A 27,904-nucleotide genomic window follows, 5' to 3' on the forward strand; every position below is an offset into this window, starting at 1 on the left:
ACATATGCAAATCTATCATGACAGGGACCATCAACGCAGCCCACAAGTGACACCAGTATGCATACAGACTCATACTGGTGGATGTGTGTATGGCAGATAACAAGGGACACATTACTGTGAACCCCATCCCTATTTCTCTACTATCAAATGATGCAAACAGGAAAGCAAGTAAGTACATACTACAGAACTGCTGTCAATATCACTAGTAACGCATACTGTGTAAAGTATTGCAAAATTATCATGTACTGAATGGTGTCTCCTAGGTCAATAAAAGTGACAGACACCCATGACATCAGACTTCACAACAACCACAGGCAGATTAAATCATCAGTGGTCTGCACAGCATTCATTAATGCCACAGGGTGAAACTGACACTACTGGACATAGTGGATCAACTGTCAATGTTACCTTAATGAAGTCTACAATGTCCATGCTAGTGGTTCACACCATGGCACTGGTTGCCTCTTCCATGTATAGAAACACTTGACTCATGTTGTTCCACAGAGGGACAGATGGGGTGACACCAGCATGTAGTGACACATTGTGGGAAGGAGCGTGGGTATGCATTGACTGTCTGGTTGTGACTGCTGAGCCCACATTGGATTGGCCAGCAGCAGATGTGTGTGCACGTTGGAGCATAGACACTGATACCCAATGAGCAAGGGCTGGTCTACTGTGAGAGGCCTGCATAATCCTGGTAATACTACAGCACTGCTGTAGTACTGCCATAGCCAGGGTTTCAACAGGCCATGCCACAGATAACATGCTTTCTTTCTGAGCAGCCAGTGCTCCCATGACCTCACTGTGTCTGTGCCCCTGTCCTTCATGCAACACACACAGCTGATGTGTAACCTGATCCATGTCATGGGCAACTGCATCATTATCAGATCCATGGCATCACTGAGAACATTCATTTGCCTGTAGGCATAGGCAGACACCCTCTGACACCTGCCGATGCACACCCGCTGACACCTCCCCATGCACACCATCTGACACATGCCCGTGCACACCCTCTGACACCTGCCCATGCACAACAGCTGCACTTCTACATGGGGAGGTATCAACATCAACAGCAGCCTTAACATTAGACTGTGGTTCACAGGCCTTAGCTTGTCCACCATCTGATCTCCCACATTGTCAAAATGACTGGACATGTTTTCCTCCACATCTAAGGTTACAGCCTCATCCACCTCACTCTCACCATCTGGGCTGGACTGTATCACCATATCTGTGTCCTGTTTGAAAGGGCCAGGCTAGCAGAGTGAGACACATCAAATTCCACCTCAGGATCAGTGAATGGCCTAATGGAAGATGAAGGCAGTCAACATGTTAAAAGAAAAGACAGATGACACACGTCAGATAAACTCTCATATATCACACTGTGGTTATCATTGCTAACATATGGCACAACTATATTACTGCAATGTTACAGATGCTAAGGACTTACCAGTATGTCATGTCTGAGTGTTGCCCATGGAACCTATATAAGAGGAGTTGACAATTATGTTACATAAGCAACATACACGACATATGAAAGGAATAACAACATAAGACACATCTGACATGTCCTCGTGGGAAGCCAGTGCCTGAGGGCTGAAGTGCAACTGTTGTAGGGAGGAAAGACATAAATACAGTATTAGTTAGGACATACCTGCTGGCATGTACCAGTCCAACAGAAGTATAACACACAGGAAATTTATGCACACACCAGTTAGTCGCAGCTGAGGTGCTGGTGGTGGCTGTCCTACACAGGGGTCAAATGACACAGTAGGAGTAACAGAAATGACATGTAGGAAACAATAAATAGCGTACCAGTTACACCCTCCCTATGTGGTGAATTAGCCTGTCATAGTGCAGATTCTGCACTGGGAAAATACAGACAAAGCAAACATAAGCATGCATATAGGTATAGTCACATGATGACATATACAACACAGTTAGAGGATATGGTGATACTCACATGACGTACGATGCACATGTTGGCAGATGTCTGTGTATGAAAAACAGTAACATTAATATCATACAACCCAGGTGTGCTAGATAGTACTGCAAACTATGAACATTAAGGGGAAACCATACCTGGTCTGTCCATAGATGCACCTGCACAGCCTGTGTCTCCAGAAGTTGTATATGTATGTTATAATGTCAGGGAAATATCAAAATGCCAGTATACACCACTGGCATGACAGGAGGCAGAGACAATAACAGGTAATGGTCTCAGTAACAGTATATGGAGACACACACCTGTCATGTCTCGCTGCTGTGCAAAAGTGAACGGACCTGTGCAAATAAATTCAGACAACATTACACGTTGTGCTGGTAGCATTATGTATGTACTGAAATTGTACAACAACATGTCATTACACTTACGTTGGACATCGTCAACATGTGTGCCCCCACATACATGCATGACGTAGTTTTGATGCTAAAACAAAAAAATAATACATGAACAAGTCTGCAACAACAATCTGTACTGCGGTTCTCTATATGCAACGCAACAATGTTATGCAAAATACCACATACGTATGGCCTGGCATACCTAATTCTATCCCATCCCCGGGTATGCATCGATTCCAACTTGCTGTAGGCAGAGATGCACAAAACTGTGTCAGCTTATCTGAGGGAGTCATTGGTGGGCCACCACTGGTGGCATTCCTCAACATCTCATACTGGTATACCCTGTTGGCTGTGCAAAGGATCGTGTCACAACACCATCTGCAACAAGTTTCCCAGGATCTATTGTGACTTCCCACAGCATTAATCATGTTGGTAAGGTCAGTCCACACTCCATTCCTCCAAACTATATTCCCTGCCCATGCTGGCACAAAGCACTTATTATAATTTCATTTTCACGTGATGGGAAATTGTTGCCCCTGGTCTGTTTTCCATCTGAAAGACAGTTATATGAACATGATTAGATTAATGTCAGAGCCCACATATGGAGATGATAATGTACACAACTTATGTCAGTTCATCCTCTCTGCATTCCTGTGCACTGCAAAATTATATAAAATAGTCCCTATCCTGTATAACAGTGTGACATATAAAAAAAAGGTGATAGGATAATAATGTCTGACTAAATAACATATGGAACAACATCATAATTTGTAATAGCTGTAGAGGTTGTATGTGGGATTTGAATCCATTATAGTAGATATCACAGCAGTGGAAGGCTAACCACAACACCATTGTTCCACACAATCACTACATTCTGCATGTACATCCCATTAACTTACTCCTCATAACATATGAGTAAAAACAATAATGTTGGGTGGCTGTCAGACACATCCTAAAATGTACTGTCACTATATATTATACAACATGAGCCTAAACAGAAAATATGTGGAACAAAAGAAGTCACAGTAACCTGAACTGTTATTCATGAATAGCTGTACCACCACAATCAATAGTGAGCACCCAGTGCCATCCCCATTTCCTCTGTATGAGATGAAATTCAACGATAACAACTATTATATTACTCTTAGCAGAAAGTATCTGTATAGTAGGGCTTTTACAACTTACCGAAGCCATCAGAAAGCTTTGGTATCTGTAAACATACCACAGACAGTACAAGGTAACCACAATATAAACACGGATATATTTCTATGGAGGCAATATTTATAGTATATGACTGTATTACTAAGTATCAGTGACTATCCATAACATACATACAGCTACATATTACATAACAATGCATGGATACTGTTGGAATATATCGGTTTCCTTAAATACACCACAGAATGAACGGAGTCACCAACAACATATATGGCTATTTCATTGTTGCGTCCATATGTACTGTTCACTGGGGCTCTTTACATTTATCTGTATACGTGCACATGCAGAATTCCTGCTTTTTAAGTGATGCAATTTATCCACCTGTATGCATCCAGGTCAATCCAGTACCCCTCCAGTAAGTCACATACATTTTTGCATCGCAGACAAATTTCCCTAAAAACATCAGTTTAAGGTTGCACAAAAACATTTCTAAGAAGTAATAATACCATAGGTCTATAAGGAGATAAGTTTATCCCACTACAATAATGTGAGCAAATGCCACATTACCTTTGAAGCTACCTGTAGATCAGGTATACCTGAAAGCAACAGCAGCTATGTGCATACAGCCTTTAAGTCCCATTTGCACCATACATAATTAATGAGGTTCATAAACATTAAAGGTTATGGAATCCCATTTGTGCATGTCTGTGTAAATTATCAAAATTTAGCATGTTAACCAATAGCTCAGTGTAACAGGAAAGTGCTCCATACAAATATCCAATAGATATTGTTAAACAGGCCTATATGTAGTGCATGCCCGTTACTGTCAAGTGATCTGATAGCATCCTATAAGCATCACTTTTAAAATCTGATTTTGATACATTTACAGATCAAGCTATTGCTATTGGTGAACGTAGAGGGACCATAGTGAGCAATTTTTGGAAGTTTGCTGTATTAACATTATCATCAACATGTCTACTATGAGGAGGCTTCAATGTGTCTGGATACCCAAATGATCCAAGGAACAGACCACCTAGATGTTGAACGTCTATGCTGGAGTGAAACATTGCATGAGAGCAAAACTATGGAACTTCACTATGGTCAACATCTGGAACCAGACTGTAAGGGAGCACCTCCATCACACTGGAGTCTACTGGACTGGAGTGCAGGTTTGCCACCAAGTATCAAAGGAACGCTGATGATCTTCATGGGAGGGTCACCGAGGTGCAGAGACAGCCACCAGATGCCTACTGTAAGTGACATAATACCTAGTATATCTGTACATTTCTAGAAATCACAGATATAGCTGTGACCCATATGTCATAAATATTCCTTATAAATGTATTACTTAGCTGTTCTGACAATTAGCTCATGTGTTTGATTATTAAGCCAGGGTGACTGTTCCCCTCCTATTTATAGGTTCTCTAACCATGGTAGTTATTTCTTTAATATTGTTTTTGATGTACATACTATTGAACATAAGACTTGTTTGTTTTCCAGCTTATACAATACATCATTTTACACATACAGTATGGCCATATTTCATTGGCCTAAATCACCTAGGTCTCTGATGACTACACACTTCTCCGTTATATGTAATACTCCAAAACCATTGCACAGTGTACTTCTGTATGTGTGAGTACTGACTCACACAGACCACCATTAGTCAACTCTGCTTTAGAAAATGCACAGTATTGTTAATTGCATGTTTGCTGAACACATTAGTGTAAAACCACTGCAGTTTTACTTCCATGACAAACAGATGTTGCACATTGTAAAACATACTTCTATCTGCCAGTCTGTGTGGAGCATGAAGGCCTATAGCATTTAGGGGTGGATTGTTGCTTATTCCTTCATTATCTGCAGTGATATGGAAACAGCCATCCAACTGTAGTTTGTTATGAGGGAAGGTATTGTGTTGTGTTGTGTATTACCTCAACCTGCAAGAGGCCAATGTATGTGTATCATGGCTGACGGTGGGTTCATATCCACATAGGGAATAGCTTTCATTACATTTTGCCTCTGTGTGAGCATTTTCAAATTGCTTGTGTAAACGCTTGTTCATGTTTACAGTTACTTATTACATGCTTATGACTATAGCATTTTTTTTTCAGATTACTGTATAGATACCCATTATCAGTAATGTTTCTAGCAACAGCAGTTATGTTACTATACCTTTATATGTAAGGCTTTGACTATATCTGTTCGCAGGTTCATAGGTTCATAGATGTTTACTAGGCTAACAATCACAAGGGCCTTATTAAGCCTAGCCATGCAATCTAAATCTCTGACAAGTTCTGGCACCCTTGATAAGTGTAAGCAAGGGCTTAGGAGATGAATCATTTACAGGCTGCCTGTGTCCACTAGGGACACAGGTGCCAAATCAGGACTGGATTTCCTGTTCCCCATCCAATTGTCCACGTTACACTTGAATTGGGTTAGGGAGGATCTCTGCTTCACATGAATGGGGAGCCTGTTCCAGAGAACGGGTAGTCTCAGGGATGCATAACTGTCTCTCCAGCAGGTCCTATTTATATCACAGGCAAGGTTTCAGTCTTAAAAACAGGTAATGCTGGTGCTATTTCTTTTGTGGATAAGCAGAAGGTCCATCAGAATGGGGTCTGACAATGCCTTGTATGCCAGGCATAAGGACAGGGCCTGAGGCAGTCTGCGTATGAAACTTATGCCCTGTATTCTTTTAGTGACAGTATTTCCTGAAGGAAGGTTAAGGAGGAGAGAGTGGTAAAGGTAGAGATGAATTTGTTGGCCAGTAGGTTTGCTACATCTTCAGGTGAAGTAGAAGTATAGCAGACTCAATTTACAACAAACTCTGCATACAATTGTGTACTGCCTTTGAGGTTGTGGACATAACTAAAGAATGCCTTGTGACTGTCCTTCACCTGGAAGGCCATATTTACCTCAAATTTTGCTTTTGTATACTTATATTTATTCTCTGAGTTGTTTGTTTAGTTTTATGAGAGCGTTTTTATACTGCTGGGTGCTACACCTCCTAATGTTTGCCATGATTTTCTTTCTTCTGTTATACAGACTATTGATGTTGTGATTCTACCCGGGTGTCTTGTATTTTGAGTTAGTTCTGTACTTCTTCACAGTGGATACAACTGCCTCTATGCAGCTATTAACATGCTTGTACAAGGGCTTCTGTGAGCAGTTTTGTGTAGCAGTGTTTTCAGGTTTTATTGGGGCTTGAAATTTTGCCAGGTTATCACTTAATAGTAGGGAGTTAGCCTTAGAGTAGTTCCTGAATATTCTAGGGTTAGCTGGGGTTCCAAGTTTTATTTTTACTTCAAAGGAGACCATTCTGTGGTCTGAACTTACCAGAGAAGACATTACACTAGGAGGTGTGCAGCACTCTCCCATATTAGTGAGGGACCAGATCCAGTATGGTTGCACCCCTGGTTGGTGTATTGATAATCTGGTCCAGGGAGTTTGTGCTTACAAAATCCAATAATTTTTGTGCCTGTATGTTTGGTGTTGTATATGATTCCCAGTTAATAGTGGGGTAAAAGTCATACGTGAGCATGGTATTGGGTTGGATGGTGAGTATCTCCACTAATTTTAAACACATATTATAGGTTTCCGGGGTCATAGTGAGGGACCTATATCTTGCAAGGAAATGGTATTGGATTTTGTCTATGGTGATATGAACGTAGAAAACTCAAGTGCATTGTCCTGTGTGACCAGCCTTGAGGTATATTTATTTTTGATGCAAATCGAAACACTTCCACCATTAGTCCCTGTCTGTGCAGTAGCTTATCTAAATGTGTGGAAAGCATTATAAGCTTGCACTTTCGGGATACTTCACCTGTATACTTTTAGCACAGCTCTCAACCAAGCAGGGATACATCTCAACATAATCAGGGAATACTTAGAAATAATCATTGACAATGAGGGGCACAATTTTCTATGTTAGTACTGTGTTACTGCTATTACTATCTGATGATGCAATTTACACCCCTTCTCTTGCTGTTATTTGGAGGGAGTGAGAGATCAGATATATAATTTGAGTATAAATCAGGGGTATCCCCAAATATCAGGGACATTTGCGATATATAACTTGTTATGTAATAATAAAATATATGTAGATATTTCCTGTCTTCACACTTAACCTATTTTTCAATTTCTCCAAAACTTTTGGGTTTCTAATACCATAACGGGAATGGACCCCAGTCCTAAGTCAAAGTCTGATTAAAGTTCATGAAATTAGTATTTTTTTCAGTCTTTGATGTCAGCCAGAAGTACTCTTCACAGCACCTGCAATGTGCCCAGTAATGACTCCTTCTGAAATTCGTATAGAGTTACATGTTTTGGTGACATATCTAAATATGATTGTAGATTCTTTTTTATAAGACCCATTGCTCCTACTACTATTGTGACTGTCTGGGTATCTTTTTTCCACACTGCCCTCATTTCTGTTTGCAAATCCTGATATTTTATGACTTTGTGTCTCTCTGTATGCAAGATACTGTAGTCACTGGTTGTGGCAATTTCAATGATCAATGCTACTTTTGTCTTCTTTTCATGGACCAATATTTCTGTTTTTCTAGCATGTATCTTTTGAACTGTTGGTAATGGATGATCTCATGTGATGTAAACTTCATCATACAATGCTTTGTGGCTCATGTTTCCAGTGTATTTCAGCCACTTCAATACCATAATGTTTGCACAATCCCCAGTGCAACAATCTTGCTACATTATTATGCCTTTCAGTATACAGTCCTTCTGTCATTAGTATGTCACAACCAGTAACGAGGTGTGTGACTGTTTCCAATTTGGTTTTACAAAACCTATATTTGTCTGTTTCTCCCATATGTTCAATGGACTTTGTAAACCAACATGTATGCAGCCCACTATCTTGGGTGTCCAATATTAACCTTTCATCTCTTGGTTTGAATTCACCTCTCCTTAACCATTCTTGTGTTCATTCCTGATCAACATGAGGTTCTTCCAGAAGTTTTCTATATTTGGAACTATATATATGCATTTTCCACATTTCTTGACTTCTCATCTGAGCCTTCACCTTATATTCTTTCTTTTGTTTTTTAGCACATTCAGTTGCTGCCTGATTTTTATCTACTTCTAGTTTGATTTCCATTCCTGCTTGACACTGATATGCTTTTGCTAGATTAAGCAGAAAAGTCATCTTAGATTTATTCTTCTCATGTTTCAAAACTTTCACTACATTTGGGTCTTGTGAGGTCAGCAGGTAGGTGTGGTGTCCCACAATTGCAGATCTATACATGTAATCAATTTTAAGGAGGCCCAGCCTTCCTTTGGGGGGGGGGGAATATATAATCTTGGTATGCACTGATTTTTATAAATCATTTGATATGAACGAAGCATCCTTCTTGTTTTCCTAACTAATCTATCCAACGCATTTTGGGGCTAGTCAATAACTCCAAAACTGTAAGTTAGGACAGGAAGAGCAAATTCATTTATAGCTTGGATTTTGTTCCTAGATGTCAATGCTGTTTTCATGATTAATTTAAGTATTCTAAAATATTCCTTAATAAGTTTTATTCGCATTTGTTCATATTTTATTGCTGATCCTTCATCAATTCCCAAATATTTATACACTGCCTCTTGCTCAACTTCTTTTATATCACATTTATATCACATTCTTGTCCTAAAATGATGTTTTCCTGGTGCTGCAGTTTTCCTGCTTTAAAGATTGCTTTTGCACATTTATCAAGACCAAATGACATTGTTATATCATCTGAAAAAGTTTTGATAACTTGCAGTTGTGCTTTCAGTTCCTCATCTGATGATGATGAGAAGTCTTTATATTTTGTTGTTTTCTAGGAGCCAAATTATAGCCATGGCCTAAGCTGTTAAGTGACAGCTTAGTGGGTTAAGGGCAAGGCAGAATAGCAGCGGTGACAGAGAGTCACCCTGGAATATTCCCCTTTGAATTTTTATCCCTGGGATAATAATTTGTCCTTTATCATGGTTTAATTACAAAGTGGTCTGTTACTGTTTCAGGGAAACTGCAATATATCTGATCAGTGTAGGATGTATCCTATATATTTCCAAGCACTCTTTTATCCATGAATGTGGGATACTATCAACTGCCTTTTTGAAGTCAATCCATACCATACTTAGATTCTTCCCCTTTTTACAGTTCTCCACTATGACTTTATTTTAACAACAAAAGATCCTTTGTTCCAAATGACTTTCTTTTATTGCCTTTTTGTTCTACTGCCATAACTGAGTTTTCTTCTAGATGATTATAAACCTGTCAGAGTCAATTCCTGCATATAGTTTATATGTTGTCGGAAGGGAATATTTTTTAGGGTAGCTTGCAGGTTCACTCTTAAGTAGAAGCATTATTTCTCCTGTTGTTAGCCAGGTTGGTGTCTGCTCAGGGTGTGCATATAAATAATTCTTACTCAAGACTAAATCTTCATGTAAAGATGTTAATACTTTTAACCAGAAGTTAAATACTGCTTCTGGGCTTGGGGGTTTCCACTTAGAGGCTTTTCTTACCTTGGTTTCAATCTCTCTCTCTGGCTGTCCAATTAGAGGCTTTTTAACTTTGTTTCTATCTCTCTGGCTGTTACTTCATCCCATTTTATATCCTGCACTTTTAAACATTTTATTCTTTCTTTTACTTCTTCTATCTAATTTAGCATCTTTGTTATATTCCACAGGATCTTCATAGATACTTCTCCAAAATGTATCTATTTCTTCTTTTTTTTGGCTGGCTTTTAATTCCTTTTACCTTGTTTCAGAATTCTCTATAAAACTTTTTGGATCAACAATAAATTGCTTATTTTGTACTTTTCCTTTATATTTATGTGTATCTTTTTAGTTTTTCCGCCTGTGCTGAGATTTTTAGTTTATTTGTGATAGCGCGTGATAGATCCTGATCTGTTCTAATACTGCGCATTGCTTTTATCACATCTTACTTAGTATTTTTGTTGATCTGTTCCCTTGTCTATATCCTTCTAACAGTGATGCTTCTTGTCTTAATTGCTTTATAGTTGTCTCTATTTGATGCTTCCATGATGGTATTCAATTTCTCCTCTTCCTTTCCCTCACTACCCTGTGTTCTTGTGGAAGAACTTTATCAGTTATTAATTTAGCTGCGCAGTAATATATCCTGTTTACTTCTGTTATATTGCATGGATCTCTATGGACAGTCCTAATTACTGTGTTCATTTGTTTTATCAAACTTCTGACTTTTTGGGTTTTATTGACTTTCTGCAGTCTATTTCTTTCATTGATCTAAATACATCTATGTTTATTAAATCAAGCAACTCTTCTCTTAGCTTATTTTCTTCTGAACTGAGGGCATTTTTTGTTTGTTTTCCATTTCCTGTGGGCATTCTTTAGAAAGTTCAATAGCATCTTCCTGTGGCACATACTCTTCGATTTCATCCTGTGCCACCTGTTGCTCCGTCATATGAGAATTCACTAGCCTATCACTCCTCAACATTTACTGCATCAGAGTTTCCCGTTCCTTCCTTTGCTGTCCAGCTTCAAGTGAATGCTTATACTGGTTTCCTGTGGAAGTCTCCAAAATATCTTCATATGGCACCTGACAAATTGCTTCCCATTCCACTGGTTTCCCCTTAATTTGGATATCCATTGCTCTATCCTTTTGTGGTATTTTCTGAATTAGATTTTCTACACTGGATCCTTCTCTTTGCAGGTACTCCATAACCTCAGTCTCTGTTTCTTTAACTTCTCCATTACTAATCTCCTTTTCTGCTTTTCCTCTTTGTCTTCTTATTTTTTGTATTGTAAAGTTTTCCATGTCTGGATTCCTTTGCCTATATTTCTCTTCAAATATCTTTGGTGCTGCTCTTTTTCTATTGATTAGTTTTGCTTTCTCCTTTGCATAAAGATTACACCATATTAAATCTCTCTTTCTTTCCCATGTCCATATTTCTTTTTTATACTTTTCGAAAATTCCTAGGTTTTGTTGTTTATATTTTTGCACTTCCTCAGATGCTTCTTTTTCCAAACATTTCAAAGTTTCTTGATCTATATACTGTTTTTCACAAATCTGTTGTATTTATAATACAACATTTTATTTGAAGCTTCTGACAGTTTTTCTTGTAGAAGTATTTTTCTTTCCTCTAATTTCTCTTTTAATCATTTTGTATATCTTGTGTCTGGAAATTCTGTGCTTTTTGCTAAATAGTAACAATACATAATTTCTTTCTTATCCTCAATAGTCCACTTTTCTGTCTTTATGGTTCTTCTTTGACCTATCAGTTTTTCTGATTTTTGTGAACTACTACTTCTTTCTGCAATGGGTGGGGGGCATCCTTCCCCTGGGCCTGGCCCCATTGTAGGAAGGTTTCCATATTTTGAGGATTCTACACTGTCATCTTTTCCAATCCTGGCACCAGTGTGCCTACCATGATTGGACACTTTTTTATCCTGTGTCTTGTGCACACAGCTATGTTTTTTTAATTTTTAACCTACTTTCTGTCCATTGTATATGCTATATAAATACAGTGCATATATCAGTGTCATTTTGGTGAGATTTTGTGAAAAGCAGGGTTCACCTTGTGAAAGTACTCACCAAGACTTCAGGTTGAATTCGTTTTCAACAAAAATACTCCCCTTTACTTGCTGACTTATCCTCTTTCCATCCAGACTCCTCTGACTTATCATCTCTCCATCTGGACCCCAATAACCTACATTTTGACATCTGTGATAAACAGAGAGTCTGGTATGTGTTCTATGAAAGTATTCCAGAGTCTGCGCTATGAAATGTTGCAGTTGAGTTTTTTTTTTGTTGTTGTTGTTGTTGTTGTGACCACTATTTTGACATATAGTCAGGCTTGCATGTTTTGGTTTACAAATACACAGTACATGGGGAAAGTTTGACTGTAGTTTAACAATTTTCTAATAGGGAAGGCCTGATGCATATAATTATTCCATCCCTGCACAGGTATTACCTTTGATTTGTTAAACTGCAATTACTGCATGCAGTGACAGAAGATGGATTAGCTAGGCAGGTAGGTGTCAGGGTTACAGTCTGAACATAGCTAAGAGTTGCAGGTTTAAATCTCAGGTCCTTCAATCTGTGCTCATTAGTCATCTGTAAAGTATTGTGTCTGACACAACAATAAATGAATATGCAGAATATTGTACGTTATTTGATGTAAAAGGTAGAGAATGTGCTTGTCACTGTATTTAACTGTTATTTTGCACATACCTAGTATCTGCCTAGATTCTTACATGCATTGTATCTGTTGGAAGTGATGAGGATAGAGCAAGGAATAGAGTGTTGTGCATCAAGTGGGGACACAGAATGCTGGATCAGCAGAGAGAGAGAGGTATGTTTTATCATTTCCATTTTATTTTACCTAGAATAGATCGGAATAGTGTTAGAGAGGCCTGGCTTGGTTTGCAGTTACATTCATGTTACTGTTTTTGCAAGACTACCCAGCATGCATCTGCAAGGTAACTGCAATAGTTATACATTTCCAGTACGTATTTCATAAAAAAGCTTTACATATGAGTTAGGAGCAATGCATGCTTGCTGAGGATAATGTTGTTAACGGGTCATCAAAACCTAGATGACAGTCAGTTATGTGTAACCATCACAGTGCTTTTGACTATGACATTACACATATAAGTTAATTGTGCTTTTAATGCTGTTTGCACAGCAAGTGGTGGCACACAAGTATGTCTGTCTGTGGTGCTCAGTGACTCCTCTTTTGTGCATATTGCTGTTAACATGACTTACTATTTACATAGACACCTGAGTTACACTTGTGAGTGATTCACATTTTCACATACTGACATAAATGTGTGAGGTACACATATAAGACAGGAAAAATGGGACAAGTGATATCCTCTCAGACAGTTTGCTTGTCAATGCAGTAAGACATACCTCAAGTACTGCACTCTACAGGTTGCAGTTATTAGTTTCACAGTGTTCTATCAGTGTAGCAGTTGCTTTTCAATGTATTTCATGACAGTGTTGCATGCCACAGTGTCACAGCATGCTTGTCTTCATTTGTCATGATATCTACTTGTGTTGGCTGTGAACATGTTTGTCATGCACAATGATGGCTGGTTAACAATTGTTCAGTAATGGTAGGATTTCCACAGGTAAGTTGTGTTATGCATGCTGTGTCATGCACTGCAGTAACCTGCTTACATTCAGTGAGGGATACAGTGACCCTGATATGGGCTTCTATTGCACTCATCTATAACTATAGATAATAGGGCATTGGGAATATGTCATGCTCATGAATATACACATTAGCCTCACTTGTTTTTCTTGTGATCCTTATACATAATCCTTATAGGTCATATTATCACAGAATTAATTTTAAATAACACCTGTAAAGTATAGTGATATCCTTTTTTCTCATATGCAGGGATCATGTTAAAGGCATAGTAGTTCATGCCTGTTACATTCTTTATGTGCACATCAGTTTGTGTTTCATGACAGCCATGTTTTGCACATGAATGTGCAGCCTGATAGACATGTGGTTTTCATTATTATGATTTGGATTCATGCTTTACATCACATATGGTGGTAGATTTGACTATGAGCATACCTTATTTTAAATGTGGCATACTGAATGTTTTCTGCCTCTGCATTGTGTCACAATGGGTATATTATGTACTGATATAGTTGCAGGAATGCATATTCTGTACTTTCTTTCTTATCATGTAAATGCTGTCTTATCCGATGCCCGAGACAAGCACATGCCAGACCACGGCCCAAGTCCTCAGATTCTGAAGATGATGATAAGCATGATGGATACAATGATGATGATGAGGAAAGACCTGGACCTGCATGTGCTGTCATCCTTGCTGAACCTCAGAGGAGATGCCTACCACCACCACCAGCAGATAATTTTCAGAACCAGATCCAGGAGGTGGTGACTGATGTCTTTTGGGTACAGGTGAGAGACCTAATGGAGGATTTCTTCCAAGATATGGCATGGGCTATATAAGACTTATTTAGTGAAATAGATGAGAGATCATTCATGATGTTCATCCCCATCAGGGTGAAGTCTCAGGCACATAATTATCATCTGTGCGATCCCCATGTGTAATGTTGCCACCATAGTGTTTGCCATAAAAGCAATTGGAGTGTATTGGCATTTTTGCACATGCATAGCATATTGCTGCCATGCTTATGTGATACATGTCTGACTGTACAATGCAGATATCATGTGATATTTTGCATTATGTTGCACATTACCACATTGGACTTGCAGTAATCATGCTGACGTATTTGCACTGCTGCACTTGATGCTTACATTGTTCTATGTGTGCAGGTGTGGTACTCCTTACATGTGTGTATATGTGTGTACTCCTATCCATGCAGTGTAGCATACTGTTGTTATGGCCAATACAGAGTGACACTGTATGTCACACTTATGAAATTTGCAGTTATCATGCTGCTACTGATGCAAGGGCTCCACTTTAAACATGTGTGGGATTGACAGCAAATTGCAAACAACATTTTGCTCATGCTTCCCAAATAACACAGTGTGATGGGCATGTTTTGTGGGTTGCCATGCCATCCTTGCCCTTGTACATTGAATGACACTGTGTTCTGCTGTCACACTGGTATGCTGTCTTTGTGTGTGGCATGTATTGGCAAAGATGATGCCATGTTATATCATCTGTGTGTAGCTACTATATATGGGCAGTCTTTCTTTACATAATGCATAAACCACCATGGTACCATTTATGTAAACACCATGGGATTGTTGCTTTATATAGCAAGGTCCAAGTTTACCTTCTTTTGCCTATGTTACATATCCATATGCATTGTTTATTCACATGCATACCCATATTTCAGCAACTGGTGTACATATGCATTGATTTATGTACATGTCTCTGCACATATTCTTATCAATACAGAAACCCCATTGTACCATGGGACTGTGAGCATTCATTGAATCCACAGTCATGTGCTGTACTGTTGTTCAGAGGAATGTCCTTAGCTCAGTCATACCCATGGTCAGTAATATGTATATTACCACATATTTTTTTCCACATTTTGTTGTATATTAACATAACAGTACATATGTGTACATGATGCTGATTCTTAGCTTGTGTACCCATGCCTCTTGTTCTTATATGTTTGCACATTTCTGTGTGTGTGATTTCTACACTGATATGTTTACTGCTGCCAGCAATGCAGTCTGCCCATGTGAATTACATTTGCCATTTACTTCAATGTAGCTTGGGTTGACTGCAACACCACCCTATGTTCATAGGTTCATAGGTTCATACTAGGCTATCTGCCCTGGGGCATTTATAAGCCTAGCCAGAGTGTGTGTGGCTTTCACCACCCCTTAGGATGAGAATACTATACCCATTAGTTTGCTGTGCCTCTGTCCAGCAGTGACACAGAGATGATTCCCGGGGTAAACCTACGATCACCCATCCACTCGTCAAGATTTCTCTTGAACAGAGTCAGTGAGGGGCTCTGCCTCACATGGACTGGGATCCTGTTCCATAGTGTAGGGAGTCTTTGGGTGATGAATCTGTCCCTCCAGCACGTCCTATTTATATCCGTGTTGAGGTTTAAGTCTCTTGCTCTCATGGCTCTGGTGGATTTGGATTTTTTGAGGTGGAGCATGTCCATTAATTCCGGGTTGGACATGGGCTTGTATGTCAGGCACAGATCACCTCTGAGCAGACGGTATGTGACTGAATAGAGCTGGAGTTTCTTCAGTCGGGCATCGTATGACATATGTTTGAGCCCCTTTATCCTATTGGTGAGGAACTTTTGGGGTCTTTCCACCTGCTGCAGGTGTCGGGTAAGGTACATTCCGAATGGGGCATTGTACTCAATCATTGGTCTGATAAGTGAAGAGTACAGGGGTACAATGACCTCTCCTGATCTGGATGTGAATCCCTTCATGATCAGGTGGGCAATGTAGAAGGTCTTCCTAACCACTTTGGCAATGTGAGTGTCAAAAGAGAGGTTACTGTCAACTTGGGTCCCCAGGTCCCTGATAACTTCTTCTATGTTTAATGGATTACCACCTATGTGGTAATTAGGGGTTACCTTGTTTCTCCCAAAGGGTATGACTATACATTTTTTGGCATTTAGCTTAAGGCCATGGCTCTGGCACCAGTTATCCATTTCTATGAGACCTCTCTGGAGGATGTCTGTGTCTGATGGAGTGTCAATTATGGTGCCCAGTTTGCAGTCATCTGCAAATTTTGTCAGCCACAATCCCCCTACGTTTGCCTGCACTTCAGAAAAATAAATGCTGAACAAGAGGGGGCCCAGGACTGAGCCCTGTGGGACACCGCTCGTGACCGGCTTAGAGTCTGACGTGGCACCAGCAACTCTAACCCTGTGTGTTCTGTCCTTGAGCCAGTTTGCAACCCATCTTGTGACATATGGGTTTACATCTAAGCTGGTGAGCTTTTCTATGATGCCCGAGTGGGGTATTGTGTCGAACGCTTTTGCTAGGTCAAGGTAGGCTGTGTGAACTGCCTTACCCTCATCAATGGCCTTAGTGACTGTTTTGAAAAAGTCGACTAAGTTCAAGAGGCAGGATCTGCCCTTGACAAAGCCAAATTGGGTAGGATCCAGTGTCTGTAGGTCCCCAATGTCTTTATTTATGAGTTCCATTATGATCCTCTCCATAGCTTTGCAGACAAGGCTCGTCAAGCTTATGGGGCGGTAATTTCCAGGGTCCATAGAAGCACCGCCTTTGTGGAGTGGGACCACAGTTACCATACACCATTCTTTGGGTACGTATCCTGTAGTAAGGCTAAGATTAAACAGCAGCCTTATGTGTGGGTTTAGTTCCTCACTGAGTTTGTGTAGCACACAGCCGGGGACACCGTCTGGTCCCAGTGATGCTGTGTTTTTTGCTTTAGAGAGAGCTGCTCTCACCTGGGCATCTGAGATGTTTGGGAGGCTAGACTCTGGTGGGATAGATATTTCTCCTTTTGGGGGGGAGGGAGGGGAGAAATTTGCACTGAACCTGTCTGCCAGTATGTTGGCAATGTCTGTGGGTTCAGTGATTTTTTTATCATTTTGGACTAATTCTGAGCATATCTGGGAGTTTCCACCCAGGTTTCTAACATAGCTAAAGAAGGCCTTATGATTGTCTTTTGTGTCATTAGCGATTTTTCTCTCAAAGTTGGCCTTGGATGATTTTATGAGTGATCGTAGTTTTGCTAGTATTGATCAGAGATGCCTTCCCTTTTAGGGATTTTGCTCTGTCATGTAGTAGCTTTCTCCTCTTGTTGTAGAGTTTGTTTATGGTTGGGGTCCACCAGACCGGGCGCCTGCCTTTGGTGGAAAGGGTCTTGATTTTATTATGGATTGCTTGATCCATACATTCCTGGAGGTGCTCGTAGAAGGCATTTGTAAGGGTTTCAGCAGCGTGGGTTGTGGTTTCCACTGGCTCGGGGGCCTTGAAGGATACCACTCCAGTCTTAAGAAGTGTGAAGTTTGCTTTTGAGAAGTTCTTCACTGTTGTCTTTTTTGCTGGGGGTGGGGGTGGGATGTGGATCTCCAATGAGATTAATTTATGGTCTGATCTCACCAATGAGGGATATATTTCCGGTGTGGAGCATTTTGTCCCCATGTTTGTGATGATCAGGTCTAGTATATTTTCTCCTCTTGTGGGAATGGTGACTAGTTGTTCCATAGCATTTGAGTTTATGAACTCCAGGAACCTTTGGGCTAGGGTGTTGGGGCTTGAGTAATGTTCCCAGTCTATGTTTGGGTAGTTGAAGTCACCCAATATGATGGTGTTTGGAGAGACATTCATACTCTCCAGTGTCTTCAGGAAGGCTGTGTGGGTTTCCTGAGTTTGCGAAGGTGGTCTGTAGCATGCTACAAACTGTAGGGCAGTTTTACCTATGGTTAATTGCACCTGGATGGTCTCCGATGCTTCGTGCGTTGCCACTAACCTGGAGGTGTGGGTATCCTTTATGAATATGGATACTCCCCCTCCTTTTGTGGTTCGGTCCGGATTTTGGGGCCGGAACGCATGATATGAGGTATAACCTGATAGTGCTGGGGTGCTCTCAGGAGCCTTGAACCAGGTTTCAGTCATGGATGTTCTCCATACTGAGGAGGGCTTCAAGGGCGTGCATCTTGAGGTTTAGACTTCTGGCATTGAGCAGTATTACCCTTAGTTTTTCTCCATTTTTGTTTTCTAGGGCGGTAGGTTTATCATTTGAGCCTTGCCTAAAAAAGGCACTATGGGGGTGGCAAGAGCCTTTGCCAATATCCAAAAGCCCAGGGGTGACAGGTGCAAGCCGTCCCTTGTGAAGCAGCGTGGCTTGTCAAGCATGTCATCCCAGGCAGACAGACATTGGATCCCCTTAGAATGACACCAGTAATTAAGCCAATTATTAAAGCTGATCATTTTGTCTCTGTATTGTGGCATCATTCTTGGTGAGGGTAGGATACTGCTCAGGGTCAGGGTCATACCGGCCTGGGCTACATAATCTGAGAGCTCCTCTATGTCTCTTTTCATGTAGTCCAGGAGGTGCGTCTCAGGTCGTTCACACCGGCATGGACAATGACTGAGTCATACTTGTACTTGCTGTGGAGTGACCTGAGTGCTTGTGTTATGTGGCGGATTCTAGCACCTGACAGGCAGCTTACTGTGATCTTTTCCTTGTTCAGTCTGGTGAGTGGGACGTCAGTGTGTCTGACTATGGAGTCACCTATAACAAGTGTGTCTGGCATTGTGTTTGGCCTTAAGGGCTGTGACTGTTTAGCACACTGACTTTGAGAACTATGTGTTGCATGTCTTATGTCTTGAGGTGGCAGTTGCTTGGGTGTCTGCTTTGGAGGCCTCTGTAGTTTTGGTAGATTTTTGATCAGTGCCTCCGAGTATGTCTTTGTGTGTTTATGTGTTTGTTTTGCATTTGTGATAGTTCTATGTGAAACTGGGTTTGTGGTGTGCGTGGTTTCCTTCTCCTCCTGTCTGGTCTTGCCAGTCCTGAGTTGAGAGAGCTCAGCCTCCAGTTTGGCTATATAGTTGCATCTCTCACATGTATTTGTGTTTTGTGGGAAAAGGAGTGGGTTGTCTGTGTACATGAGGCAATTGTAACATTGCCTCAAGATGCCCAGATTCACCAGCTGAACAGGAGAGGACGCTAGCAACTGACCCTTCGACATGCTAGAAAAAGTGAAAAAGTTTGCTGTGTAACTGAGTCAGAAGGGACCTATAGGGAAATGGCTACTCAAGGGGATTCTAGGTTAATGTAGTACTTTGTTTAGTATATAAGTACTTTACCTATATAAAATGCTTTAGGAGCAAGTGCTGAGCTTTTGAGATAGAGAATAGACTGTTTAGATTGCAAGTAGAGAAGTTCTAAAGGAAAAATTGAAGAGCAGACTTTACGGAGCCAGAAATAGTTTAACCTTGTTTAACCGGCGCTGCCCGATGGTGCTCTATGGGCAACTCCGCGCTAAACCACGCAAAAGCGCGCTAAAGCGGGCTTTATAGCAGGCGGTTGAAAAGAGCTAGGAATTGACCCAAAATGGCCAATAGACTACAAGTTTCTGGCTGGAAACACTGCTCTAGGGACAAATAGGCTGCTCAGTGCTCCCTACTCCCACTGGTGAACAAAGAAGCTTCCCTTTATCCAAATAAGGATATGGAATAGCACAGGAACTAAGCCAAAGCCCAGAGATCAGCAAACTCTGAAGACTGGACTATTCTAGTTCAGTAAGGCGGGAAAACAAGATTTTTTTTTTTTTTTTTGCTTGCAGAAAACAGAGGAAAAACAGACAGTAAATGCTATAAATGCTTTTAAACGGCTAGCGCACTTGAGTGTGTTAGCCTACAGGTAATTGCATTATTTTATAAATGCAGGTATGCTCATAGTCAAATCTACCACCATATGTGATGTAAGGCATGAATCCAAATCATAATAATGAAAACCACATGTCTATCAGGCTGCACATTCATGTGCAAAACATGGCTGTCATGAAACACAAACTGATGTGCACATCACAAAAAAAAAAAAAAAAAATCTTGTTTTCCCGCCTTACTGAACTAGAATAGTCCAGTCTTCAGAGTTTGCTGATCTCTGGGCTTTGTCTTGGTTCCTGTGCTATTCCATATCCTTATTTGGATAAAAGGAAGCGTCTTTGTTCACCAGTGGGAGTGGGGAGCACTGAGCGGCCCATTTGTCCCTAGAGGAGTGGTTCCAGCCAGAAACTTGTAGTCTATTGGCCATTTTGGGTCAACTCCTAGCTCTTTTCAGCCCCCTGTAATAAAGCCCGCTTTAGCGTGCTTTTTCGCTTGTATTCAACTCAGCACAGCTCCTCGTGGTGTCCTGCAGAGTTCTACAAGCAGCAGAGAGCAAAAGAGTGACTTTTTCACTCTTGCATTTGCAATGTGTCCCCTTACATAGTGTTGTCCTGCTTTGTAGTTTAACTACTAAGCATTGCTGGTATGTTCTCCTTGATTGTGGGTCCATATTGTTCACCTCCCTTCCCCCTTTGTAGGTTTGGCATATATCTTGCGCATATGCATGGTATATATTAGCCTTCCTTTGCATTATCATCCATTATCATATAGTTGTATTGTTAGAAGATCAACTTATAGGTTCATAGGTAAGTACTAGGCTATCTGCACTAGGGCATTTATAATCCTAGCCAGAATGTGTTGGCTTTTGCCACCCCTTAGATTAGTTCCCTGTGCCTTTGTCCAGCATAGCCATTAGTTCCATGTGCCAGTGTCCAGCAAGGCCATTAGTTCCCTGCACCACTGTCCAGCAGAGCCACTGCAGTGATCCCCGGGGTAAATTTTCTGCTTCCCATCCACCCGTCAAGGTTTCTCTTGAAGAGTGTTAGTGAGGGGCTCTGCCTGATGTATATTGACATCCTGTTCCAAAGCATGGGGGGTCTCTGGGATAGGAATCTATCCCTCCAGCATGTCCTATTTATCGTTGTGGTGAGGTTTATATCTCTAGAGCGTGTGGCTCTCTGGGATTTGTTTTTTTTAAGTGGAGCATGTCCATAAATTCTGGGTTGGACATGGCCTTGTATGTCAGGCAGAGATCACCTCTGAGTAAGCGGTATGCAACCGAGTACAGCTAGAGTTTCTTCAGTCGGGCTGCATAAGGCATCTGTTTGAGGCCAGTAATCCTCTTGGTGAGGTACTTTTGTAGCCTTTCCAGCTGTTGCAGGTGTCTTGTAAGGTACATCCCAAATGGGGCATTGTATTCTATGATGGGTCTAATGAGTGATGAGTAGAGAGGCACAATAACCTCTTTTGTTCTAGATGTGAACCCTTTTTTGATTAGGTGGGCCACATAGAAGGATTTAATAACCACCTTGGCAATATGATTATCAAAGGAGAGATTGCTATCTACTTGGGTCCCCAGATCCCTTATTCCATTTTCTGTATTTAGGGGACTAACACCTATGTGGTAGTTTGTGGGTACATTGTTTTTTCCAAAGGGGATGACTATGCACTTTTTGGCATTTAGCTTGAGGCCATGATTTTGACACCAGGTATCCGTCTCAGGGAGACCCATCTGGAGGGTGTCTGTAACAGCCGGAGAATTAATTATGGCCCCTAGTTTGCAGTCGTCTGCGAACTTCATCAGCCATAGTCCTTCTATGCTTGCCTATACCTCTGAGAAGTATATACCGAACAGGTGGGGTCCTAGGACTGAGCCCTGGGGGACACCACTTGTAACCGGTTTAGAGTCGGATGTAGAGCCTGCAACTCTCACCATGTGGGTTCTATCCATGAGCCAGTTGGCAACCCATCTCATAACGTAGGGGTTTATGTTCAAGCTGGTGAGCTTGTCTATAATACTAGAATGGGGAATGGTACTGAAAGCCTTTGCGAGGTCTAGGTAGGCTGTGTGGACCTCCTTTCCCTTGTCTAATGCCTTAGTAACCGTCTCAAAGAAGACCACCAGGTTTAGGAGGCATGATCTGCCCTTAACAAAGCCAAACTGGGTAGGCTCCAAGGTTTGGAGGTTCCCAATGTCTCTGTTAAGGAGTTCCATGATGATGCATTCCATAGCCTTGCAGATCAGGCTAGTCAGGCTTATAGGGTGATAGCTCCCAGGGTCCGTTGTGGCTCCACCTTTGTGGAGCGGGATAACTGTTGCTGTGCACCACTCTGTGGGTACGTAGCCTGTAGAGAGGCTGAGTTTGAACAGTGTGTTTAGGTGAGGGATTAGTTCATTTTGGAGCTCTTGTAAGACACAGCCTGGGACCCCATCTGTTCCCATTGAAGGTGTGTTTTTAGCTTTGGATAGGGCTGTTTTAACCTGTGTGTCAGTGATTGACAGGGCCCTACATTCTTCTGGTATGGTTATGGGCCCTTTAGGGGGTGAAAAGGGGGTGAAGTTTGCACTAAACCTGTCTGCCAGAATGTTTGCAATATCAGTCGGTTCAGTGTAGTTTGTGCCATTCTGCACTAACTCAGAGCAGATCTGAGAGTTTCCACTTAGGTTCTTGACATAGCTAAAGAACGCTTTGTGGTTATCTTTGGAGTCATTGGCAATTTTGCTTTCAAAACTAGCCTTGGATGATTTAATGAGGGATCGTAGTTTCTTGCTGATACTGATCAGGGATGTCTTTCCTTCTTGGGATTTTACTCTTTTCTGTACTAGTTTCCTCCTTCTGTTGTATAGCTTGTTTATGGCAGGGGTCCACCAGACTGGATTCCTTTTCTTGGAGGAGTGATTCTTGGTTTTACTTGAGATAACATGATCCATGCATTCCTGCAGATGCTCATAGAGTGCCTTTGTAAAGGTTTCAGCAGCTTGGACAGCATTGTCCTTTAGCATGGGGGCTGTGAAGCTTTCCACCTCGGTCTTAAGTAATGTGAAGTTTGCTTTTGAAAAGTTTTTCATGGTGGTTTCCTTGATTGGGGGTGGGGGCGGAATGTGGATATCCAGAGTGATTAGTCTATGGTCTGATCTAACCAACGAGGGGTTGACCTCTGCTGTGGAACACCGGTCACCCATGTTGGTGATGACCAGGTCCAATATGTTGTTCCCTCTGGTGGGGATGTTGACCAGTTGATCCAGGGCATTTCAGTTTATAAATTCTAGGAAGCGTTGGGCAAGGGAGTTAGTACTTGAGTAGTTCTCCCAATTTATGTTTGGGTAATTGAAATCACCCAGTATTAAGGTGTTTGGTAGGACCTTCATATTTCCCAGTGTCTCCAGAAATATGGAATGGGGGTCCTGGGCCATGGTGGGTGATCTGTAGCAAGCTACAATTTGGATTGCAGTTTTGCCCATTGTTAGTTGCACATGGATGATCTCTGATGCATTGTGCTGCGCAACTAACCTGGAGATGTGGGTATCCTTGATGAATATGGATACACCCCCACCTTTTATGTTTTGGTCCTGGTTCTGTGGCCGAAAGGTATGGTATGAGTTATAGCCTAGTAGTGCTGGGGTGCTCTCAGGAGCCTTAAACCAGGTTTCTGTTACTGCACAGATGTCGATGTTCTCCATACTGAGGAGTGCCTCGAGTGCATGCATTTTGAGGTTTAGACTTCTGGCATTGAGTAGCATTACCCTCAGTTTTTGGTTACTTGTGCTATTTATGGTGGTGGGTTTGTCTTTTGAGCCTTGCCTAAAAAGGCACTATGGGGGCAGCAAGAGCCTTGTCCAGTATTCAAAAGCCTAAGGGTGACAAGTGCAAGCCATCTCTTATGAAGCACATGGCATGTCAAGCATGTCATCCCAGGCGGACAGATACTGGATCCCCTTTAAATGACACCAGAAACTCAACCAATTGTTGAAATTGATAATTTTTTCTTTATACTGTGGCAACATTCTTGGTGAGGGCAGGATGCTACTCAGAGGCCAGGTCATACCGGCCTGGGCTACATGATCAGAGAGCTCTTCCATGTCTCTTTTCATGTAGTCCAGGGAGGTACGTCTCAGGTCATTCACACCAACATGGACAATGGCAGAGTTGTATTTGTACTTGTTCTGAAGTGACCTGAGTGCTTGTCTTATGTGGCAGATCCTGGTACCTGAGAGGCAGCTAACTGTAACCTTCTCCTTGTCCAGCCTAGTTAGTGGGACATCAGTGTGCCTGACTATAGAGTTGCCTATTACTAGTGTGTTGGGTATGTTATTTTGCGTTAAGGGCTGTGATTGCATGGCACACTGATTATGTGAAGTATGTGTTTTATGGTTGGTGATGGGGTGTTTAGGTTGCTTGGATGTCTACTTTGGAGGTCTCTGTTGCTTTTGCAGATTTTTATTTAGAGCCTCCGAGCATGTTTTCATGTATTCATGTGTGTTATTTGCCGGTGTTGCTTTATTAGGTCTATGTGAGACTGGTGGTGTGTTGTAAGTATTACCCTTCTCCTCTTGACTGTCAATTCCAGTGTTGAGTTGAGAGAGCTTTGCCTCCAGTTTGGCTGTATAATTGCATCTCTTGCATATATTAGTGTTTGGTGGTAGGAGGAGAGGATTGTCTGTGTACATGAGGCAGTTGTAGCATTGCCTCAAAATGCCCAGATTCACCAGTTGGACTGGAGAGTACACCGGAAACTGCCCTTTGGACATGCCTGAATAGGTAGAGTAAGCTGTTTTTCTGATTGGATGGTGGGGACAAATAGAGAGCCTTGTCCTTCTGGGCAGTATAGGGGGGTCTAGTGCTAGGGTTAATTAGTGCTTGCTATGAGTTTTAAGCAAGTGCTTGACTGTAAAATGAATGGTTTGAGTGCTAAAGTTGAAGGTTTGTCTAGTTCCAAGGGAAAAATTGAAGAGTAGACTTCGTGCAGCCGAGAATAGTTTAACTCTAGCTAAATGGCGCTGCCCGGTGCACAAAACCGCACAAATGCAGTTTTTATAGCAGGGAAGTGAAAGAGATAGAAATTAGCCCAAAATGGCTGATAAACTACTAACCTCTGGGCTGAAACCACTCCTCCAGGGACAGATAGGCTGCTCAAAGCTCCCCTCTCTCACAGGTGAACAAAGAAACTTCCTTCTATCCAAGTAAGGTATGGGCAACACAGAAACTTGTAACTCAGCCCTGGATTCAACAATAATCTGAAAACTGGACTATACTAGTTCAGAAAAGTGGGTAACAAGTATATATATTTTTTTCAGAAAATAGAGTAGATACAATCAAAACAACACTTTAAATGCACAGAGAAGGCTATCACACTTTAGTGTGCAGCCTACAACAGTTAAACAGATTATTTAAACACAAAAATAACTTAATTCAAGTGCAGGTAGCAAATAAGTACAATATGTAGCTATAACAAACATTTTAAATCACAGATTCGCTAAAAAAACTGGCGTTTTAGGCGGAATTAGTTAAGAGAGCAAGAAAAGCAGAAAAGTGATACTTAATCACTCCAAAGTCATTCTTTTGTCTCTCTGCTGCTGTAGACTCTGCAGAATACCTGGAAGGCACTTGCTGAGCAGAATACAAGCGCAAAAACTGCGCAAATGTGGTTTTTATAGCAGGGAAGTGAAAGAGATAGAAATTAGCCTAAAATGGCCAATAAACGACTAACTTCTGGGCTGAAACCACTCCTCCAGGGACAGATAGGCTGCTCAAAGCTCCCCTCTCTCACAGGTGAACAGAGAAGCTTCCTTCTATCCAAGTAAGGTACGGGCAACACAGAAACTTGCAACATAGCCCTGGATTTAGCAATAACCTGAAAAATGGACTATACTAGATCAGAAAGGTAAGAAACAATTATTTATTTATTTTTTGTTTTTGTTTTTGTTTTCATCAAAATTAGCCCAAAATGGCCAATAAACTACTAACTTCTGGGCTGAAACCACTCCTCCAGGGACAGATAGCCTGCTCAAAGCTCCCCTCTCTCACAGGTGAACAGAGAAACTTCCTTCTATCCAAGTAAGGTATGGGCAACACAGAAACTTGTAACACAGCCCTGGATTCAGCAATAACCTGAAAACTATAGTAGTTCAGAAAGGCGGGAAGCAAGTATATTTTTTTGGTTTTTTGTTGTTTTTTTTTTTCAGAAAATAGAGCAGATACAATCAAAACAACACTTTACCCAATTAACCAGTTACAAAGCTTAAAACTGAGCCCTGTTCCAGCAGTCTTCAATCAGACAAGTTCTAACTGCACAGTCCTGCCACTAGGGTACAGAGAAACCTTCTCCAAAAAAGATGGCCTGGATCAGTGCACAAGTTATACAAACAAAGCTAGATCCAGCCGGCCTGAATCTCGTCTATGCTACAGCAAACAAGGTGTACCGATTTCAGAAAGAAACAGTTCAAGTAAGCATGCGCAATAAGCCTTTAACCAGAAATTCCCAGCTCAGAAGGGCAGAATCTAGCCTCTCCTCACACAAGAGTGCAGACCACAAACCTGCTTAATGCAAAATAACTGGCCTGAAGCCCAAGTGCTTAACCCAGAACTAATACACTTTTAGAATAACAGACACTGAGCCTTCAATCAGCAGTTCCCAACTTAGAAGGATGTACGCTACCTGTCCTGCCACAACAGTGCAGACCACAAACCTTCTTAATGTAAAGCAACTGGTTTGAATCTCAAGTCCTTAAATAAAGGGCTTCAGAATAACAGTTACAATTTAATCAGGCTACTAACAAGCAGTAATAAAGGCAGCAGAATAAATTCAGTTGAGTACTTTTAAGAAGAGGCAAAAGCAAAATAAGGTAATAAAGTGGGAAGAAACACAAATACAGTAAAGCAGATGAAGTGCAATTTTTTTTTGGCCATTAGACACATGCAGGACATATGCACACAAGTTGAAGGTTATTGCTTGCATTATATCCTTGTGCCTGTTATACGTAGGTTCATAGGTGTGTACTAGGCTAATGGCCCTGGAGCCTTTACAAGCCTAGACCATAGGATTAGCCTGGCATCATGTCACCCAACCTTAGTTCCCAGTGCCTCTGTCAAGTAGAGCCACTAGAGTGATCCCCGGGGTGAATTTTCTATTTCCCAACCACTCATCAAGATTTCTCTTGAAGAGGGCCAGGGAGGTGCTCTGTTTGACATGTATGGAGAGTCTATTCCATAGCATGGGCAGTCTCTGGGTTATGAACCTGTCCCTCCAGCTTGTTGTGTTGATTGTGGTAATGAGGTTGAGGTCTCTAGAGCATGTGGTGCAGAGGGATTGGGATTTCTTTAGATGTAGCATTTCTAACAGAGCTGCATCAGACAAGGCTTTGTAAGTCATGCAGAGATTGCCTCTAAGTAGGTGATATGAGACGGATAATAGTTGGAGTTTTTTGAGTCTGTCCATATAGGACGAGTGTTTAAGGCCTAGGATCCTCTTCATGAGGTACTTTTGCGGCATCCCCATTTGGTGCAGGTGTCTAGTGAGGTACATGCCAAATAGGGCATTGTACTCAATGATTGGCCTAATGAGGGAAGAGTAGAGGGAGACAATGACCTCTTTCTTCCTGGATGCAAAACCCTTAGTAATGAGATATGCCACATAGAAGGACTTTC

The sequence above is a fragment of the Protopterus annectens genome, chromosome 2.part0 (assembly GCF_019279795.1).
Source record: "Protopterus annectens isolate FY-2018-M chromosome 2.part0, PAN1.0, whole genome shotgun sequence".
NCBI classification, from domain to species: Eukaryota; Metazoa; Chordata; order Ceratodontiformes; family Protopteridae; genus Protopterus; species Protopterus annectens.